Here is a 12,157-nt window from a genome sequence, read left to right on the forward strand (position 1 = left end):
TGCAACCTCTGCCTCCTGGGTTCAAGTGATTCTTCTGCCTCAGCCTCCTGAGTAGCTGGAACTACAGGCGCGTGCCACCACACCTAGCTAATTTTTTGCATTTTTAGTACAGATGAGGTTTCACCATGTTGACCAGGCTGGTCTCAAACTCCTGACATCATGATCCTCACGCCTCTACCTCCCAAAGTGCTGGGATTACAGGCGTGAGCCACCGCACCCGGCTGACTAATTGCGGTTTCTAAGATAGCCACCTCAATACGTAGATCCCATCCTATGCACTCGTCTTGCTGTAAGAGGAGTGGATGTACCTCTATCAGGTGTGGGGGAATGGGGTCTACACGCACTCGCCTTGAAGCTGCAAGGACCCTTGTAGCTGGCTTGAGCAAAAGTGGTACCAGAAAGGTCCGATCCAGACCCCAAGAGAGGGTTCTTGGACCCCGTCCAAGAAAGAATTCAGGGAGAGCCCACAGAGTAAAGTGAAGTTTATTAAGAAAGTCAAGAAATAAAAGAATGACTACTCCATAGGCAGAGCATCACCAAGGGCTGCTGGTTGGCTATTTTTATGGTTATTTATTTATTTATTTATTTATTTATTTTTGAGACAGAGTCTAGCACTCTCACTCAGGCTGGAGTGCAGTGGTGCAATCTCGGCTCACTGCAACCTCCACCTCTCAGGTTCAAGCAGTTTTCATGCTTCAGCATCCCAAGTAGCTGGGATTACAGACATGCACCACCACACCCGGCCAATTTTTGTATTTTTAGTACAGACATGGTTTCGCCACGTTGGTCAGGCTGCTCTTGAACTCCTGACCTCAGGTGATGTGCCTGCCTGGGCCCTCCAAAGCACTAGGATTACCCATGAGCCACCACACCCGGCCCAGTTATTTCTTGATTATATACTGAACAAGGGATGGATTATTCATGAGTTTTCCAGGAAACGGATGGGCAATTCCCAGAACTAAGGGCTCCTCCCCTTTATAGACTATATAGGGTAACGTCTTAACATTGCCATGGCATTTGTAAACTGTCATGATGCCAGTGGGAGTGTCTTTTAGCATGCTAATGTATTATAATTAGTGTAAGCATTAAGGACGACCAGAGGTCACTTTCCTCGCCATCTTGGTTTTGGTAGGTTTTGGTGGGCTTCTTTACCACACCCTGTTTTATCAGCAAGGACTTTGCGACCTGTATCTTGTGCTGACCTCCTATCTCATCCTGTGACTTAGAATGCCTTAACCTCCTAGGAATGCAGCCCAGTAGATCTCAGCCTTTTTTACTCAGCCCCTATTCAAGATGGAGTCACTCTGGTTCAAACACCTCTGACCAAAGAATATGGCAGGAATGATGATGCACGACTTCCAAGGCCAGATCATAAAAGGCAACAGTCTCCCAGCTGGCTCTTTCTTTCTCTTGAGACACTTGCTTAGGACCTAGCCGCCATGTTGTAAGGAAGTCCAGGCCACATGGGGAAGTCCAGGCCACATGCAGAAGTCACATGTGAATGTATATTAAGCCTGTCTTTTTAGTTATTTCTGATAGAATAAAAAGTCTGTTTGGACACCTGGGGCCTTTCTGATCCTGGAGGGACTATCCCTCCCAGGAGTAGCCAATTCCTAGAGATAGTAACAGAGTGGCTTTTAAGCGTGCCTTTCATATGCAAACCAAGCAATCACAGCTCACCCCCTCCACCTCCTCTATTGGGCCATCAGATTCCAGTCCAATATTCCCCCATCCTAATCACCCCAGGGCCAGGTACCGGACATCTCAATGAGATGGGATAGTTCCCTTGACCTTGACTCCCTTCGTGGGCGGGAACCGGAATGGATTGTTTCACTCAGCCCGCCCTTGGCCACTCCTCTCGAGAGGAAGCGTGCAAGCTAGCAAGTGCAGGAACGAGAGGGAACCCACGCTGGAACCGGCCAGTCGTTTGTCTCTGGTGGGAGCAGGCTCTGTGAGGACCCTGCAGCAGCCTCTACGCCCCTGCCCTCTCGGCACCCAGGTTCTTGTTCCGTGTCCAGGAAGAATCAGGTCACCCAAACAAGTTGAAGGGTAGGTAGTGTATGTGGAGGTTTTTATTGGGTGATGGATGTGGCTCTCAGCCATCCATGGGGAATTGGAAAGGGGATCCTGTGGGAAGAAAATGATCTTTCCTGGAAGCTGCACTGTCTGAAGTTAGCCTCATTTAAACGTAGTCTCTGACTCTCAGCCACTTGTATCCCCAACGCTCAGCCGCTTGCATCCCTGACCGCTTGCATCCCCGACCGCTTGCATCAGCCAGCTGAAGTCTTTTTTTTTTTTTTTTCTGAGACAGAGTCTCGCTCTGTCACCAGGCTGGAGTGCAGTGGCCCAATCTTGGCTCACTGCAACCTCCGCTCCCAGGTTCAAGCGATTCTCCTGCCTCAGCCTCTCGAGTAGCTGGGATTACAGGCGCCCACAACCATGCCTGGCTAATTTTTGTATTTTTAGTAAAGACGGGTTTTGCCATGTTGGCGACGCTAGTCTCAAACTCCTGACCTCAGGTGATCCGCCCTCCTCGGCCTCCCAAAGTACTGGGATTACAGGCCTGAGCCACGGAGCCCAGACAGCTGAAGTCTTTTTATGGACACAGGCTAGGGGTAGGATGGGCCAAAATGGCAATTATTTGGTGGGGTTGCAGTGTGGAGAAACGGGGTCTGCTGTTTTGACTTAGAGGTGAGGTTCCAGGCTTGAGGGTGGAGTTTAGCCAGGAGCCCAGGCATTCCTTTTTTTTTTTTTTCTTTTTTTCAGACGGAGTCTCGCTCTGTCATCCCGGCTGGAGTGCAGTGGCGAGATCTCAGCTCACTGCAACCTCCATCTCCCGGGTTCAAACAATTCTCCTGACTCAGCCTCCGGAGTAGCTGGGATAACAGGCGCGCACCACCACATCTGGCTAATGTTTGTATTTTTAGTAGAGACGGGTTTCATCATGTTGGTCAGGATGGTCTCGAACTCCTGACCTCGTGATCTGCCCATCTTGGCCTCCCAAAGTGCTGGGATTACAGGCGTGAACCACCGCGCCCGGCTGAGCCCAGGCATTCTGTATCATCAGGACAACCTGTACAACCCAGAACCTGCTTCAATTACTCAACTATCAAATCCTAAGCCTGTTTAGCATGCCCTGCCCACCCCTTCCCAGGAAATCATGACAAAGACTCCTGCCCATGTTTTCGCATCACTCCTTCCTGACCAAGCCTAGTGCTTCCCCACATGACCCTGCATGGTATGATGTGTCCCCTCCTTTTGGGATCTGTGAGTAACAAATGATGTTTTTGGTGGCAGTTGTCACCTGTGATCTGTTGGTCTCACCATACCTGAATAATGGTAAAACCTACATTTTTATTATTGATTTTTGAGACAGGGCCTTGCTCTCCTGTCTCAAAAATAAATAATAGGCCAGGTGGTGGCTCACACCTGTAATCCTAGCACTTTGGGAGGCCGAGGCGGGTGGACTGCCTGAGCTCAGGAGTTTGAGACCAGCCTGGGCAACATGGTGAAACTCCGTCTCTACTAAAATACAAAAAGTTAGCTGGGCATGGCAGTGTATGCCTGTAGTCCCAGTTACTTGGGAGGCTGAGACAGGAGAATTGCTTAAACCCGGGAGGCAGAAGTTGCAGTGAGCCCAGATTGTGCCACTGCACTCCAGCCTGGGTGACAGAGCGAGACTCTGTCGCAAAAAAAATAAATAAAATAAAACAGGGTGTTTGGCCAACTTTCCCAGCTGGGTCCCTAGCCAGCCACCAGCATCAACCAACAGATGTGTGCATGAACATGCTTTCAACTGATTCCAGCCTCCACTTCCACCTCCTCTAGCTGAGCCGCAGACTCTAATTCCTGGCCCGTGAAAACCACAAAAGACATAGATGACTATTGTTCGAAGCCACTATTTTAGGATAATTTATGATATGCAGTAATGGAGAGCTAATACAGGAGTTTTCATTTTCTTTGTCTTTTCTAAATACCCCATTTTTTTCTTTAGTGTTACTCCACCCCCATTTATATCAGCAATAATTATCCCATTTTCTTTCTTTGTTTTTCTTTATTCTTTTCTTTTCTTTTCTTTTTTTTTTTTTTTGAGACAGAGTCTCGCTCTGTAGCCCAGGCTGGAGTGTAGTGGCCCAGTCTCAGCTCACTGCAAACTCCGCCTCCCGGGTTCAAGTGATTCTCCTGCCTCAGCCTCTGGAGTAGCTGGGATTACAGGCACCCACAACCACAGCCGGCTAATTTTTGTGTTTTTAGTAGAGACGGGGTTTTGCCATGTTGACTGGGCTGTTTTGGAACTCCAGACCTCAAGTGATCCCCCTCCTCAGCACCCCCGAAGTGCTGGGATTACAGGCATGAGCCACCACGCCCGGCCTTAATTATCCCATTTTCTACAGTGAACAGAGATCACTTTTATAAAAAGAATTGGCAAGTGTTATATTTAAAAAAAAAAAAAGACAATTAGGCCAGAGTGAGACATCTTGTTTTTTTTTTAATTTAAGTTCTTTCTACTCCATTGGAAACAATAATATTCAGCAGAGGGATTATTCTTCTTAATATAAATGTTTATCAAATACTGTGTTAATACAAAATAGCAATTTCACAAACACAGAAAGGGTCCAATACCAGCAGGACATTTTTTTAAAAGTCATGCCGCAAACGCCACTCTCAGACATTGTAGACATTATAGGTCTATAAAAGTGAATATGAAAGACAATCATACAGTTTCTGTTTCCTCCCACCCCAGAGAAAGGCCTTAAGAAGCAGCGAGGCCTGCACTTGCAGAGGTGGGAAAGCTCCTAGCAGAACCTGGCAGTGTAAACAGGACTGGTGGGAAGTGCATTCGGTGAAAGGCCAGAGCCTGAAATTTGAAAATGCTGATGGAGGCAGAGAAGCCCTTCCAACACTGGGTGCCCGCCTTCCTTTCTCCAGTGTATTTAATCTCTTTCTTTCTTTCTTTCTTTTTTTGAGACAGGGTCTCACTCTATCACCTAGGCTGGAGTACAATGGTGTGATCTCGGCTCACTGAAACCTCTGCCTCCCGGGTTCAAGAGATTCTCCTGCCTCAGCCTCCCAAGTAGCTGGGATTACAGGTGCCCACCACCACGCCTGGCTAATTTTTGTATTTTTAGTAGAGATGGGGTTTCACCATGTTGGCCAGGCTGGTCTCAAACTCCTGGCCTCAAGTGATCCACCCGCCTTGGCCTCCCAAAGTGCTGGGATTACAAGTGTGAGCCACCGCACCCGGCCTATCTCTTTCTCTTGCCTTCTAAACCTTCCTGACCTAATGCTGGCTAAGTTCAGGGCCACACTGCCCACTGGGTCTCTAGGACCACCTAGCCTCAAGGTCCCCCACGAACATGGGCCATCACAAAGACAAGAGGCCATAAAATGTGATCCTGTATTCCTCCTAGTGGGGTCAGGGTTCTGGGTAACCAGATTCTTGGAAGCTCCTAATTTCTTTCTCCTTACCTGTCCCCACATGGCCTGGGGGCACTCTGGATCCCAAGGTATGACACCATGCTGAGCCCTGCCAATTGCAGCAAATACACACTAAGCACTGATTACCAACAACTATGGCTTTCTGGGAAGGTACCACTAAGAACAGCTTTCAGAACTTAGGATTTAGACCCACTCATGGGTCATAACATCAATTTGGTGGGTTGCAACCAGTAATTTGAAACAATGACATAAGATGGGATGGGATAGGATAGGGTAGGGAAGGATAGGATAGGATAAGATTGGATGGTGCTGGGATTTGTGTCCCTCCAAATTCTACGTTGAAAACCTAACTCCAAGGTGATGGTATTAAGAAATGAGGCGCTTGGGCAGGGCGCAGTGGCTCCCGCCTGTAATTGCAGCACTTCAGGAGGTGGCCAAGGTGGGCAGATCACTTGAGGTCAGGAGTTCAAGACCAGCTGGCCAACATGGCGAAACCCTGTCTCTATTAAAAATACAAAAATTAGCTGGGCGCCATGGTACACATCTGTAATCCCAGCTACTTGGGAGGCTGAGACAGGAGAATTGCTTGAACCTAGGAGGCAGAGGTTGCAGTGAGCCAAGATCACACTATCGCACTCCAGCCTGGGCAACACAGTGAGACTCTGTCTCAGAAAAAAGAAAGAAAGAGAGACAGAGGAAGGAAGGAAGGAAGGAAGCAAGCAAGCAAGCAAGCAAGCAAGCTAGGAAGGAAGGAAGCTAGGAAGGAAGGAAGGAAGCTAGGAAGGAAGGAAGGGAGGGAGGGTTTGGAAGGTGATTAGGTCAGGGAGGCTGCATCTTCACGAATGGTATTAGTACCCTTACACAAGAGGCCTGAGAGAGCTGCTTTGCCCATGTGTCAGCCATGGGAGGACACAATGAGAAAACACCACCTACGAACCAGGAAACAGCCCTCACCAGATACTGAACTTGCCAGTTCCTTGTTCTTGGACTTCTCAGCCTCCAGAACCGTGAGAAATAAATTCCTGTTGTTTATAATCCACCCAGTCTATGGTATTTTGTTATAGCAGCCAAAATAGACAAAGGCTAGGACAGGATAGGATAGGATAGCAAGTATCAGAGCATATCACCAAAGTCAGTCCCATTTCAGTAAACTGGAATCACTGTGTAAAATGTATTTTTCTTTTTTTTTTTTTTGAAACGAAGTCTTGCTTTGTCGCCCAGGCTGGGGTGCCGTACCATGATCTCAGCTCACTGCAGCCTCCACTTCCTGGGTTAAGCAATTCTCCTGCCTCAGCCTCCCGAGTAGCTGGGATTACAGGCATAAGCCGCTATGCCCGGCTAATTTTTGTATTTTTAGTAGAGACGGTGGGAGGGAGCTTCACTGTGTTGGCCAGGCTGGTCTCGAACGCCTGACCTCAGGTGATCCACCTACCTCTGTCTCCCAAAGTGCTGGGATTACAGGCATGAGCCACCTCGCCCAGCGTGGAAAATGTGTTTCTTAGTATGGGTCTTCAACAAAAAAGGCTTGAAAAACACTGCCCTGTGGGAGTAAACAGAAGACGGCTGACCTCTGCCACCTGGACCCCAGGTGATTAAATGGGCGGGTCACATGATACACAGGTAAACCTAACACCTAACCCATAAGGGCTGCTGGCCCCAGCCAGGATGTAGCACCCTCCTCTTTTAACACTGCAACAGGGGCAAAAATCCATTGAAAGTCCATCAGGAAACCAGATGTGCAAAGAGAAAGTTGTCAGGACAAGCTGAAGGTATGTGAGCAGACAGATCTCCGCTCAGACCTGTGATAACCAGTCATGGCTGCGCCGAGTCCAGTAGATCCCAAATCCTCATCCCAAAATGCCAGATAGATAAAAACAGTCGCCTATGTACACACTCATAATGCTTTAAATAAAATATTACCTAGTTAAGGTATTAAATGCCTGTTTATCACGTGGGTGCTGGTGGAGGAAGCTCTGCACAGAGATGGACGCTATAGGAGACAGGCTCACAGCCCACAGCTCTTTTCTGCCCAGTCAAGCCCCCAAAACTAAGGGTTTTCCCAGAGCTGGGGTTGCAAAGGCTGCTGGGCCATGCAGAAGGCTTTGACCAAAAGTGTCCTTGCCCACCAGAGAGACTTCCAGCCTTTGCCAGTTCCCTGCGGTGACCTGATGGGAGGCAGAGGCAGAGAACATCAGTGTTTGTATCTTCAGACCTCTCAAAGCTCAGGAAGAATTGACAAAATCAGGGATCCAGCAGCCAGGACACGGGGTCGCTAGGAGGACTTAGGGAAATGGCCTTTACCTGCCTGGCCTCTAGGGGAGCAAAACAACCAGGTGTTGTGGAAAGAAGCATGTGACCTCCAAGGACCTTCAGCTGAATTCCAGGCCCCGCCTGCACCAGCTAGATGACCTTGGACACGTCACTTAACCTGTCTGAGCAACCTCGGTGTCCTCATATGGCTCATGCCTGTAATCCTCGCACTTTGGGAAGCCGAGGTGGGCGGATCACTTGAGGTCAGGAGTTCAAGACCAGCCTGGCCAACGTGGTGAAATCCCATCTCTACTAAAAATGCAAAAATTAGCCAGGCGTGGTGGCAGGTGCCTGTAACCCCAGCTGCTCAGGAGGCTGAGGCAGCACCGAGTGCACCACTGCACTCCAGCCTGGGAGACAGAGCGAGACTGTGTCTCAAAAAAAAAAAAGAAAAAGAAAACAGTAATTTCATCTTGTGAGATTTTGGAAGAGCAAAATACAAGAAGAGGGATGTGAATGTGTGCATGTTCATAAGTGCGCATATTATCTGTTATACTGGTAAAAAGGGGGATGGTGTGCAGAGATGTATGCATGGGGTGCAGGTCATGGTGTGCCTGTAAATTAGCTCTCCAAAAACAGGAAGCTCTGATCTGTAGCATTCACCCATCACCATGGTGTAAACACTCACACCTTGGTTAATTTCACCCTACCAGTCTTCTAATAACTTGCGAAAGCCTGAATATGTAACAATCAGTCTCCAGGGTGCCCTAAGGATGTAAGAACACTGATACCTTCAATGACTCCTCACCTCCCACCCCAGCAGTGGAGCAACATGAGACGGGATGGTATACCCTCCTCATGTAAAGTGCTCATGGCTCTCCCTCCAGCAGCGTCCCCCCCACAACCCATATCCCCTCTTCTGCCACCCACCAGATCAGCAGCAGAACAAGTGTGGGACTCCTCCTGCCTCCTCCTCTCCACACCTTGCTCTTCCTGCTAGGGTTGACTGTTCTATATCTTCCATACAAACCAGCTCTCTGGGCCGGGCGCAGTGGCTCACACCTGTAATCCCAGCACTTTGGGAGCCTAAGGCGGGTGGATCACCTGAGGTCAGGAGTTCAAGACCAGCCTGACCAACATGGTGAAACCCCATCTCTACTAAAAATATAAAAATTAGCCGGGTATGGTGGCGGGTGCCTGTAATCCCAGCTACTCGGGAGGCTGAGGCACGAGAATCACTTGAAACCAGAAGGCGGAGGTTGCAGTGAGCCAAGATCACGCCACTGCACTCCAGCCTGGGCGACAAGAGTAAAACACTATCTAAAAAAAAAAGTGGGATATAGGCCGGGTGTGGTGGCTCACACCTGTAATCCCACCACCTTGGGAGGCCGAGGTGGGCAGATCACTTGAGGTCAGGAGTTCGAGACCAGCCTGACTAACTCGGTGAAATCACGTCTCTACTAAAAATACAAAAATTAACCGAGCGTAGTGATATGTGCCTGTAATCCCAGCTACTTGGGAGGCTGAGGCAAGGGAATCTCTTGAACCCGGGAGGCAGAGTTTCCAGTGAGCCAAGATCACGCCACTGTACTCCAGCCTGGGTGACAGAGAACCGATCTCAAAAAATACATAAATAAATACAATTTAAAAATCAAACAGAAAAAACTCAAACCCTGATGTGTGTATAGCACTTGTGGATCATAATCTCCAGTTTATAAATCAGGAAACTGAGGCACAGAGAGGATAAGGGACAGGCCCAAGGGTCTTGCACACTGGTCTGTGGAGAGCTGGATTTGGGTCAGGTTCGACTGGCAGCAGACTCTGGACTCCTACCTCACCATTTCTGAGCGTCTCTGTTCCTGCACAGGGACCCTTTGGGGCTGGGTTTGTTGTCACCAACTTCACATCCCTGGCTTCCCTGGCCGGGCTTCACAAGAGGTACAGCTGGGAAGTGGCGGAGCGGGAGGAGCCTGCACCTGGCTTGTAGCATTTGCGACGACCAATTACATACATTGCTTTTCATCCTTGGCAATGCCACTTTGGCAGCACAAAATTGGCCCTGGCATGAGTATTTACACCATGGAAATTGACAATGCTACACACCAGAGGTTTTAAAACAATTATTCTCTTTTTTCTTTTCTTGACATGGAATCTCGCTCTGTCACCCAGGCTGGAGTGCAGTGGCACAATCTCTGCTCATTGCAACCTCTGCCTCCCAGGTTCAAGCATTCTCCTGCCTCAGTCTGCCGAGTAGCTGGGATTACAGGCGTGTGCCACCACACCCGGCTAATTTTTTATATTTTTGGTAGAGACGGGATTTCACCATGTTGGTCAGGCTGGTCTCGAACTCCTGGCCTCAAGTGATCCACCCGCCTTGGCCTCCCAAAGTGCTGGTATTACAGGCGAGAGCCACCACGCCCCACCAAAAAAAATATTCTTTAATTTTTTTTAAGGTCAGCTTTCCTCCCTGGGCAAAAGATTTGGAGGCAGTGTGTTTCCTTGCAAGCAGCCAGGTCTGGCCAAGGGCAGGAGGCTTGGGTATTAGATAGTCCTGGCTTCAACGCTTTGCTCCACTGGTTAGAAGCTGGGTGCCCTGGGGAAAATCACCAAACCTCTCTGGGCTTTGGCTTCCTGCTTTGTAATATCAGCAAATTATCCTTATCCCACGGGGGGAGTCTGTGTGAATCGGTGAAGACAGCATCTAGAAACCACCAAGGGAGACTGGCACCCCGGAGGAGACCCAGACAGGTGAGCCTCTGCCTGCCCCGCTTCCAGCTCTTTCTCGTCACACCTGCTGAATACCACGCCTGTGACATCAGCATGCTCATTGGAAGTGGGTGCTGGAATTGTCACTGACTCTTTCTGAATCCCATAGATGCTGTCCCCAGAGCCTGCATTTCGGCATCTGGTTACGCTGTACATGGTGGCCAATTTGACAGGTGCCCACCTCCCAACCCTTTGACCTCTACCTGTCCCCTCTCAGCACCCATGGTGCATGAAGCCAGCATGGGCACCCTTAGCACCCCAAGCTGCTCCCACCTGCCACTTCCTGAGCCCAGTAGCAGGGGCTCAGGCATTGGTGGAAGAAAAAGCTCTGTAGCTTTTGCAAACTGATATGGAAAAGAGAGTTTGGGATATGGTGGCTCACGCCTATAATCCCAGCACTTTGTGCGGCCAAGGTGGGCAGATCACTTGAGGTCGGGAGTTCGAGACCAGCCTGCCCAACATGGTGAAACCCTGTCTCTACTAAAAATACACAAATTAGCTGGGTGTGGTGACGGGCACCTGTAGTCCCAGCTACTCGAGAGGGTGAGGCAGGAGAATCGCTCGAACCCAGGAGGCAGAGGTTGCAGTGAGCCGAGATTGCGCTACTGCACTCCAGCCTGGGCAACAGAGCGAGACTCCATGTCAAAACAAAACCAAAAACAAACAAGAGTTTGGGAAGCTGAAAACTGGGGACTGTAAAAGTGTTCTGTAAGCCTTCAGTGCTGTCATCCCCCTGTGCAAGCCCCCCGCCCATGACCAAAGTGGCTTTAGATCTCCAGTTCTGGGTCCATCTGTATCCCCCTCCCCACCCTCAAGCGCTATCCTAGGATTCTCCCTCGCGGAGCCTGAAGCTGATGGAAAGGAGAAGGCTCAACGCCACTCACACCACACCTTCAGCTTCCCATCCAGTGGGAAAGGCAGCTCTGGTCTGTAACGCTGACTCAAATCCTTCCCTGGCCGGGAGGCTGTCGACCCTGGGGACAGCCCTAGCCAAGCTCTGTCTGGGCCTTACAGAGAAGTCCTCCCAGGTGGGCACGCAGCCGGGGTGTGGGAGGTGTGTTGCTGGGGCCACTGATTCAGCTGCCCTCCCAAATGTGAGTCTACTGAGCAGGACACTGCGTCACTCCCACCTGCCTTCACTCATCCTGCCCTGGCAGTGCCCACTGAGCGCAGGTGCAGAGGCCAACGAGTCCAGAACGTCACACAGGCCAGCCTGCTGCCGACTGCTCTCCTGACTCCCTGAGGCATGACGACAGCTCTGCTGGGTCACCGGGAACATCACGGCCCCAGGGATGGAAAGGAAGAGAGTGTTGCTGTCTGAATTTCCGGTGCATGCCCTCCCCACCCTTTTTTTTTGAGACAGAGTTTCGCTCTTGTTGCCCAGGCTGGAGTGCAGTGGCGTGATGTTGGCTCACTACAACCTCTGCCTCCCGGGTTCAAGTGATTCTCCTGCCTCAGCCTCCCGAGTAGCTGAGATTACAGGCATGTGCCACCATGTCTGGCTACTTTTTGTATTTTTAGTAGAGACGGGGTTTCACCACGTTGGCCAGGCTGGTCTCGAACTCCTGACCTCAGGTGATCCGCCAGGCTGGTCTCGAACTCCTGACCTCAGGTGACCACCCACCTCGGCCTCCCAAGGTGCTGGAATTACAGGCATGAGCCACTGTGCTCGGCGCCCCTCTGTACACCACACACCCAGTGC

The sequence above is a fragment of the Gorilla gorilla genome, chromosome 6, assembly GCF_029281585.2.
Source record: "Gorilla gorilla gorilla isolate KB3781 chromosome 6, NHGRI_mGorGor1-v2.1_pri, whole genome shotgun sequence".
Lineage (NCBI taxonomy): Eukaryota > Metazoa > Chordata > Mammalia > Primates > Hominidae > Gorilla > Gorilla gorilla.